The sequence below is a fragment of the Schistocerca gregaria genome, chromosome 9, assembly GCF_023897955.1.
Source record: "Schistocerca gregaria isolate iqSchGreg1 chromosome 9, iqSchGreg1.2, whole genome shotgun sequence".
Classification (NCBI taxonomy): Eukaryota; Metazoa; Arthropoda; class Insecta; order Orthoptera; family Acrididae; genus Schistocerca; species Schistocerca gregaria.
In genome coordinates, this window is record NC_064928.1 from 211,472,293 (window position 1) to 211,479,650 (window position 7,358).

Sequence of the window (7,358 nt, forward strand, 5' to 3'; positions counted from 1 at the left end):
CCTAACTAACCTAAGGACATCCCACACATCCATGCCCGAGACAAGATTCGAAACTGCGACCGTAGCGGTCGGACGGTTCCAGGCTGAAGCGCCTAGAACCGCTCGGCCAACACGGGCGGCCCTTACTTTCAGTTTCACGCAACGTTGTTCCGGCATTTCTGCGTGCAGAATCAGATCTTCTGACAATCTTTTCTTTTTCGATTTCTTCGCATTTCTCCTGGAGGCATTTCTCACTGGCTTCACTGGGCGTGCTGTTTATTTCATTCCTAAATGATTTGTAACACTGTACGCCTATCTTTCCCTTTTCATACGTGCACTTGTTTCTTTTGCCGCTCAACTCAAGAATTTCTTCTGTATCCCAAGATTTCTTCAAACTTACCATGCTTTTTCCTATGTTTGTCTATACAGCTTTTGAGATTTCCGTTTATACATGCGCTCTCCTCTTCAGCTTAAGTGGTTACTGCAGTACCGATTATCAGAGCCACTGTAGTCTCAGAGAACCTCAATCGCCCCTCATCATTCCTCAGTACATTAGTATCGAACTTGGTTTCGATTCTTCCAGGCCTGTCTCTCAAACTGCAGTCTACTTTTCATCATTACTAAATTATGATGCGAGTCTATATCTGTTCCACAGTACATCTTACAAACCAGTACCCGATTTCGGGATCTCTGGCTGACAATGATGTAATCAGGATGGAATCTTGCCACGTTTCCAGAAATCTTCATGTATACTTCCTTTTGTGAGTCTTATACTCGTCATTACAATCTGAAACTTATTGCACAACGCAATTATTCTCTCTCCTGCCTCGTTCCTACTGGCAAACCTATAATCTCCCATAAACCTTTTTTCTGTTGCTTCCCCTACAACCACGTTCGAATCCCCCATGATTATTAGATTTTCATCTCCCATTACATACTGAATTACCCTTTCAATGTCCTCTTATACTTTGTCTGTGTCCTCATCTTTTGCTTAAGACTTCGCCATGTATACAGAACCATTGTTTTTGGTGTGTGCATTGCTACCGATTGTGATGATAACAACTTTATCTACGATTATGATCGAAGCAGACGAAATGAATTAAAATTTGTGCTGCAGCCGGGACATTTTTTAAATTTTTTTCTTTTTAATCTCATTTTGTTCGTTTTCATTCGTTGTATTTGCTCGGTGCGGACATCACGAGACACCCGTTTATGTTCGTTGTTGCTCGATTAACTCAGTTTATTTTTTTTTTTCCACAGAGGGCAGCTAACCCTCTGACTGAACACGCAGAGTTACCGTGCCGGCATTTTTTTTGTCACAATTAGACAAAAATGCGGAACGCTTCATGATTTTGGGTGTCATCCTTACGCAGGGGCATGCTAATCTTCTCTGTATCGTTCCAATTTTAGTATATGTACTGCGGAAGCGAGTACGGACTCGAAGGCGGGTCTTCTTGCTTGCTAGACAGAAATGCTAACCATTACACCACCGCAGTACGATGGTCAATATTACTGCGCGAAATACCTAAGCTGATTCCCCTTACCTACAAAATGAATTGAAGTTTGTGTTGGGAAGGACGCTCAGCTTTGGTAGTTCGTGCAATAATGTTTCTGCCTAGCTAGCATGAAGACCCGTGTTCGAGTCCAGCCGGCACAGTAGCTCAGATTGTTGGCCTCTATAATAAAAAACTGAGTGGAAGGGTCAACAAACGAACTTGACTGGATGTCATGTGACGTCTGCAACGACCAAACACAACGAACAAAATTTAAAAAAAAAGTCACAGCTGCAGCACAAATTTTAATTCATTTCGTCTGCTTTGATCATTATCGTAGATAATAAAAAGCGACTTATGTGTCTCAGGGAAACATTTAATTCAAAGATAACAACTTTGTCACTCAACTGTTATCAGTATCTGACTGTCTTGAAATCTTTGTTGGTTCTTCGTTACTTTTTTAGATTTTTCTACGAAATACTTTTTTTTTTAAATTTTTTATTAGTCCGTAATGTGAAACATGTCTATTATAATTTACTATATTTGTTACTGTTATATCAGTTTGCACCGATCGACAACGGCATATTCTCTACTGCGTCAGCAACACTTCTTTCTTGGCCTGGGGTAGCTTAGGCGAGAACAGGTATGTCCAATGAATAAGAGGGAGCGGTCAATGCAAATGGCAGGCTGGTTTCAAACGAAAACAACGCGCTCTATCTCATACCTATTCTATTTTGGGCTGCTCTGGACTGGAGGTGTGTTTTGCTCCTGTGCGATATGGTGAGCTTTTGAATGAGGCTGCATTAAGTTGCGCGGAGGAAGATGGACAATAGTAATCAAAAGCAGCTTATGGTTTGTATTCACGCAGTGGTACTGAGAATCGTACATAATATTTTCTACACGCCGAGTACGGAATACAAGACAATGTTACCGACTTAATAAGCAAAGTGCCACTCACGTTTACCACTAATGTCGGGCAGGTTCCGTTCTGTTCACGTGTTGTATCCGATGAGTGATTGGCTACAGTAAGTCGCTACCTCATTCACAGAAAGGTTCTGCATCTTATATCTTTCTTAAATCAAAGTTATGGATCTGGTCTTTGTATGATTCTACTGAGAGTATAACGCGAATCATGTAAAATTAATTTGATTGCTCTGTGTAAAATACTTGTATTCTCGGTATCCGATAGCATTTGTCAAATTAACATGAGGTCTCAGATCATCATTTCTATTTCGTTTCTTTCATCAATTTAACTAAATGAATTAAATATTTATGGAATATTCCGTCGCTTCTTGGAATTACATGGATAAATTAAATACTTGAATACACAGTATTAATGTTCCACAATATTATTTATTTAACAGTCCGTTATGAACCATGGTTTCGGCTTCTTAGACAATTTTCAGACAACTTAATACTGAACAGATCGTTAACACTTCAGCGAGAATTAACAGCGGTACAAAGCTTGTTGTACAAAGATATGTGATACTTTATAACTGTATCGGTGCAAAACACTAGCGTACTGTAATAACCAAAGAGACTCTGAAGACATAAATATTATATTACAGTATATTAAAACTAGGTGAATGTATATGCCAGAAATGTTCTACAAGCGAGAAAAGGCACGGGCTAATATTTCATATGGACAACTGTGACGAACAAACCGAAAAAGAAGAGGGGCGGGGGGAGAAAAAACTCTCAGAAGTGTGCTTGTAGAACAGCTATAAGAAGCTCATTATCGACTGGTCAGAGAAATAGCTGGCTGCACCTCCAATAAAGCCGAGTAGTAGAACTGTATTTGGTAATTAAAATCAGGTCAGAATTCTTTAGTGGGTGTTAATGGCCAGAATTTAGAGTAATGTTAGTTTTCTGGCTTTAGTTCATCTATGGGGAAAATCACATTTCACATCATACGAATGACTTCTATTCGTAGTATGTTCAGCAAAGGTGGAATCTTTCCTTCTCAGTCTCCAACTCCTTTCACGCTCAGTCAGTCCAGTTGTTACAGCCCTAGTTGATTGACCTACACATAATTTGCCGCATAGCTTACAGGAAATTCTATAAATTCTACTACGTTCTTCGCTGTTTAACAGAAGGTGGGCTACATTATTTCTATTGTAGAAAGGTAGATTATATTTCCTGGATTTAGCAGGAATATGTATGATTTTTCAAGATGGCAGTATTGAGCAACCACGAAGTTTTGAGCTTATAGCTGGCTTAAACATAGGAAGGAAAAGTACTTTATACCTTCAGTTTATTTATTACTTCGACGATAATCCTTATTCATATCGTACTGATTGTAGGAATCGTCAAATAATTGCTTTACTTCAAAAATGGTTCAAATGGCTCTGAGCACTATGGGACTTAACAGATGAGGTCATCAGTCCCCTAGAACTTAGAACTACTTAAACCTAACCAACCTAAGGACATCACACACATCCATACACGAGGCAGGATTCGAACCTGCGACCGTAGCGGTCGCGTGGTTCTAGGCTGAAGCGCTCGGCCACTGCGGCCGGCATCTTTACTTCAACCACCATTTTAGTTAATGGAAAGTGAGTTTGTCTCGAGGTTTTCAGGCTGAACTTGCTTCGTAACCTTGTAATTACGTTCCGTGACAACGTTCCATTACTATCCAATAATCTACAGGTCACTTTCCTTGCCAAGAGGATTTACGTTGCGTTATGAATGCAGCTAGGTGACGAATCATTTATGAGTACAGTAATATCGCGTTATAATGTCATTTGCTTTGTGTTTATTCACTTGTAAAGAAAGTTCTTTCATCAGGGCAATTTCAAGAGAAACGATAGTATCGACTACCATAAGCGAAATGAAATCCAATTTTACAGAAATCCGTGGAACTTGAAGATGGTCGCTTTAACGAAATCAAATGTCTGTGAATAAATATTATTAAACAGCCTTTCCTGGTTCCATGATACTGTCCTTTTCCAAAAATAATTAATTATAAAATTTCTTTCTCTGTGACGGGTTCAACCACACCATTTATAATGTTTAGCTGATCGGTAAGACAGGAGGTATCTCAGTTTTTGAAAGACATCTTGTTTACGCCAGTGACTGTTAAACTTTTTATTTCCACTATTGCTTTAAGCCCTGTCAACTTTATACCGGCTGACACATTTATATGTCGTTGTCATATAAATGTATCAGCTGTATAAAGTTGACAGGGTTTAAAGTCAAAACATCTGCACTTGATAATGGCCTAAGGCCGAAATTGCAGTAGTGGAAATAAAAAGTTTAACTGTCACTGGCGTAAACATGATGTCTTCCAAAAATTTCACATGACTGTCAATCCCAGAAATAAAAAGTTAAATCTCTTTCATTCGTCCTCCGGGAAAAATTTGACAGCACTACAAAGTCAAATCGGGATTATTATACAAACATCAAAAAAAGTTTTGCAACACCACGGTTCCGCGAGTTCCGGAACCTGTACTGAAAATTGGAATACAAATCATCATAAACACCATTTCCGCCCTTTTTATTGCTCATGAAAACCACACATTTCATGTTATACCACCACCCAGCGAGACCTTTAGAGGCGGTGGTCCACATTGCTGTGCACACTGGTACCATTAATACCCAGTAGCACGTCCTCTTGCATTGATGCATGCCTGTATTCGTCATAGTATACTATTCACAAGTTCATCCAGATTGTCCCTCTCCTCAACGGCGATTCGGCGTAGAGCCCTCAGAGCGGTTGGTGAGTCATGTCGTCCATAAACAGCACTTTTCAATCCATCCCAAGCATGTTTGATATGGTTCATGCCTGGAGAACATCCTGGCCACTCTTGTAGAACGATGTCGTTATCCTGAAGGAAGTCAGTCACAAGATGTGCACGATGGGGGCGCGAACTGTCGTCCATGAAGACGAATGCCTTGCCAATATGCTGCCAATATGGTTGCACTATCGGTCGAAGGGTGGCATTCACGTATCGTACAGCCGTTACGGCGCCTTCCATGACCAACAGCGGCGTACGTCGGCCCCACATAATATCACCCCAAAACAGTAGGTAACCTCCAGCTTGCTCCAGTAGCTGGGCAATGTACCTAAGGCGTTGAGAAGGACCGGGTTGCCTCCAAAAACGTCTCCGACAATTGTCTGGTTGAAGACATATGCGACACTCATCGCTGAAGAGAACGTGATGTTCGTCTTGAGCGGTCTAATCGGCATGTTGTTGGGCCCATTTGTACCACGCGGCGCGGTGTTGTGGTTGCAAACATGGATCTCGCCATGGACGTCGGGAGTGAAGTTGCGCATCATGCAGCCTACTGCACAGAGTTTGAGTGTAACACGACGTCCTGTGGCTGCGCGAAAAGCTTTATTCAACATGGTTGCGTAGCTGTGAGAGTTCCTCCGAGCCATAATCCGTAGGTAGCGGTCATCCACTGCAGTAGTAGCCCTGAGCGAGGCATGTCATCGACAGTTCCTGTCTCTCTGTATCTCCTCCATGTCCGAATAACATCCCTTACATCCACTCCAGGACGCCTGGACACTTCTCTTGTTGAGAGCGCAAAGTAACAATGCGGACGCGATCGAACTATGGTATTGATCGTATAGGCATGGTTGAACTACAGACAACACGAGCCTTGCACCTCCTTCCCTGTGGAATGACTGGAACTGATCGGCTCTCGCACACCCTCCGTCCAATAGGCGCTGCTCATACATAGTTGGTTGAGTGTGATCTCTGAACAGTCAAAGGAACTGTGTCCGTGATATAGTATCCACAGTCAACGTCTATGTTCAGGAGTACTGGGAACCGGGGTGATGCAAAACTTTTCTTGATGTGTGTACCACTGATTTATCTTTTGTCTTACACCGAAAGATACTACACTGCTGGCCATTAAAATTGCTACACCAAGAAGAAATGCAGACGATAAACGAGTATTCATTGGACAAATATGTTATACTATAACAGACATGTGATTAATTTTCATGCAGTTTGGGTGCAAAGATCATGAGAAATCAGTACCCAGGACAACCACTTCTCACCGTAATAACGGCCTTGATACGCCTTGGTATTGAGTCAAACGGAGCTTGGATGGCGTATACAGGTACAGCTGCCCACGCAGCTTCAACACAATACCACAGCTCATCGAGTGTAGTGACTGGAATATTCTGACGAGCCAGTTGCTCGGCTACTCACCATTACACAGACGTTTTCAGCTGGTGAGAGATCTGGAGAATGTGGTGGCCAGAGCATCAGTCTAACATTTTCTGTATCCAGAAAGACCCGTACACGGCCTGCAACATGCGGTCATGCATTATCCTGCTGAAATGTAGGGTTTCGCAGGGATCGAATGAAGGGTAGAGCCACGGGTCGTAACACATCTGAAATGTAGCGTCCACTGTTCAAAGTGCCGTCAGTGCGTACAAGAGGTGACCGAGACGTGTAACCAATGGCACCCCATACCATCACGCCGGGTGATACGCCAGTATGGCGATGACGAATACACGCTTCCAATGTGCGATGTCGCCAAACACGTATGTGACTATCATGATGCTGTAAACAAAACCTGGATTCATCCGAAAAAACGAGGTTTTGCCATTCATGCACCCAGGTTCGTTGTTGAGTACACCATCGCACGCGTCCTGTCTGTGATGCAGCGTCTAAGGTAACCGCAGCCAAGTTCTCCGAGCTGATAGTCCATGCTACTGCAAACATGGTCGAACTGTTAGTGCATATGGTTGTTGTCTTGCAAACGTCCCCATCTGTTGACTGAGGGATTGAGACGTGGCTGCACGATCCGTTACAGCCATACGGATAAGATGCCTGTCATCTCGACTGCTAGTGATACAAGGCCGTTTGGATCCAGAACGGCTTTCCGTATTACCCTCCTGAACCCACGGATTCCATATTTTACTAACAG

At 42.4% G+C, this 7,358-nt stretch overlaps 1 non-coding gene across 1 annotated transcript; it reads right to left on the bottom strand.

Moving 5' to 3' along the window:
- Positions 1-1,307: 1,307 nt before the first annotated feature.
- On the bottom strand, positions 1,308-1,413 carry LOC126292492 (U6 spliceosomal RNA). The gene has a single exon (XR_007552225.1). It is a non-coding gene; the product is annotated as a U6 spliceosomal RNA (small nuclear RNA).
- Positions 1,414-7,358: the final 5,945 nt, after the last annotated feature.